Source organism: Nannospalax galili, unplaced genomic scaffold (genome assembly GCF_000622305.1).
Source record: "Nannospalax galili isolate Female #2095 unplaced genomic scaffold, S.galili_v1.0 scaffold1573, whole genome shotgun sequence".
Classification (NCBI taxonomy): Eukaryota; Metazoa; Chordata; class Mammalia; order Rodentia; family Spalacidae; genus Nannospalax; species Nannospalax galili.
The window spans coordinates 31,147-34,014 of record NW_008333122.1 but is presented as its reverse complement, the minus strand read 5'-3'; the positions used below and the strand labels follow the sequence as shown (position 1 = coordinate 34,014).

The following is a 2,868-nucleotide window of genomic DNA, read 5'->3' as shown; positions in this document are numbered from 1 at the left end:
ACTCCGTTTCCAGGGGAATCCAATGCCCTCTTCTGACTTCCACAGGCATTGCATGACATTGCGCACTTACATATATGCAGGCAATACACTCCCTCACATAAAATAAAAATAATAAATAAAATAAATTTTAAATAAGAAATAAAGAGGGTCTGGAGAAATGGCTCAGCAGTTAAGAACACCCACTGTTCTTGTAGAAGACCGAAGTTGGAATCCCAGCACCCACATGGCAGCTAACAACTGTCCATAACTCCAGTTCCAGGGGATCTGACAGCCTTTTCTGACCTCCGAGGGCATCGCATGACCTGGGTGCACTTACCTACATGTAAGCAATACATGCATAGACATTAAATAAATAAATGAATAAATAAATAAATTAATTAATTAATTAAAAGAAATAAAGAACTGCTTGGGGAGGAGATTGGCGAGCTCAGCTGCAGAGAAGAGTTCTCTCTGGGGCTTGTAAAGGTGTCTGCAAGCTGTACAGAGAGCTCCAGGGTCCAGCTTTGGTGAGTCCTCACCTGTGTTGGGGTGGGCTTTCCTATGATGCAGCTGCTTTTGAGGCGTTCCTGCTCCGTAAGTAGCCCCTCACCCCCAGTCCTTTTAGTGACCCCAATAAAAACTCATTGGTTCACCAAGTTGGACTTTGGTGCGGTCGTTATATTGGTCTATTGTGGGGTCACATTCTAGAGTGAGTAGCCATCTGTGTTGTGTCTACTCAGGGAAAGACTTTTACACAATAGTTAGTAAAAGAACCCAGGAGCCCACCTGACACGAGCTCATCACAGAACCTACTGCTTCTGACACTAGGCACTCACGCCACTGACACCCAGTGCGGTGATGTGGCTGGGACAGCTTCCCTGCTGCTCCTGGAAACTGGATGTGGCGATGTCACCTTGACAAGATGCATTCTATGGAGTTCCAGCTTTTCCTTCTCTCCATGTGCTGAGTGAAGGTCCAGCATGTGGTCATCCAGCTGGTGGAGCCAGGGACTCATGCTGTGCCCAGCTGCAAGGATGTTTGGGAAATGACAGAGGGACTTGGTCTCTGTCTCCTTTCCAGACTCTCACTAGTGTATTTTCTTAATGTGTGAAGAGAGGTCCGGTGCTTGGACAAGAGATAAGATGGAGGTAGGAAGGAGAAAGCTCTCTAACTGAGTTCTTTCCATCTCCGGGAGGGAAAAGACAGATGGGTGCAGAACGGTGAGGTCCTCAAGGAAATTCCCAGTCCTGGGGCTCAGAGAATTTTCTAGAGGTTCGGTTGCAGACCTAGGAAACATGTGGAAGAGATTCGCACAGGAAGCAGACCAAGTTCCTTCCTGGAGTCCTATTTCCAACTGGCTCCTTGTCTGAGCCCTGTCTGCCAGGATTATGTCCACAGCACCAGAACCATCAACATGAAATATTTGTCCTCCATTTCCCCATGTCCTTACAGAGCCAGCTACAAAGGGTCCCAACATGGATAAGAACACATATATTGATATGTCTTCTAATAACTAACCAGGAAGCCAGGTGTGGCGGTGCACACCTTTAATTCCAGCACCCAGGAGGCAGAGGCAGGTGAATCTGGGTGAGATCAAGGCCAGCATGGTCTACGGAGTGAGTTCCAGGGCAGCTGGGTCTACAGGGAGACCCTGTCTCAACACCCTCTCCCAAAATAACAAAACAGAAGATTAACGCATTTATACCTATCCATTCTGTAGAGTATCAATGCAATAGAACCGAAGAACTTAATGTAACTGTTGTGTGAACTTTACATGGGGAGAGAGGGACAAACATCTGACCACCTCAGATGGGGCAATAAAAACAGACAGAAATAAGGGTTCCATCCAAGTCCAAATTGGTGAACCAATGAGCTTAGTGGGCTACTTACAGAGTATGGTGAGGGGTTACTTGCAGGAACATGGGTAACCCCAAAACAGGAGCAGCACTGAACAGTCTCATCCCAGCATGCATGACAATTTCCCCATAGTTACACAGATGGAGTTTCCCTATCATGGGGGTTGAGGAGGAAGGACTTCCAGACTTTCAGACTCTGTCACCTCCCAAGTCCATAAGACCACAAGACCACATGCATCTTGGGCAGAATGACACAGAACTGGGAAGGAGGTGGAGGAAAAAATGGCTGGAACCTCATATGAGAGTCTAATGACTTCCCCCACCAACTTCTTGTATGAGAGAATGTCCACAGGCCTGATCGGGAGAGACACTTACCACAGCAGCTGATAAAGATGCTAATATCTCTGTGTTTAGAGAACAGCTTTCTACAATAACCTGAAATTTTGAAAGTGTTGTAGAAAATATTTCCAGATATATGCATAGGCAAAGATGTTCAAGAAAGGACTCTAGGGGCTGGAGATATGGCTCAGCAGTTTAGAGCACTGGCTGCTCTTGCAGAGGACCTGGATTCGGTTCCCAGCACCCACATGGCAACTAACAACCATCTGTAACTCCAGTTCCAGGGGATACAACTCTTCTCTTCTGACTTCTGTGGACATCACACAATACTGGTACACTTACATACATGCAGGCAATACACTCATACACAAAAATAAAAATGATAATGTATTTTTCAAAAGAAAGGAGTCTAGTAGCTCAAGGAAAATACTGACCATAAACAAAGGGCATTGCCTGACACTTAAAAGCTTCTACACAGCAAAGGAAACAACAAAGTGTAGAGACAGCCTCTAGGATGGAAGAAAATCTTTGCCAACTACAACTGACAAGGGATTAGTATTTACCTATATGAAGAACAAGCTGAGTCAGGTGTATACTATATGCCCACAATTCCAGCATTTGGGAGGAAGAGGCAAGAGGCTCACAAGTTCAGCGACATCAACCCAGTTTGAAAAAATTAACATTAACTAAACAA

General features: G+C 45.5%; 1 pseudogene; it reads right to left on the bottom strand.

The window, feature by feature from the left end:
* Positions 1-2,868, bottom strand: part of LOC103729790 — a 41,764-nt pseudogene that overhangs the window by 12,477 nt on the left and 26,419 nt on the right.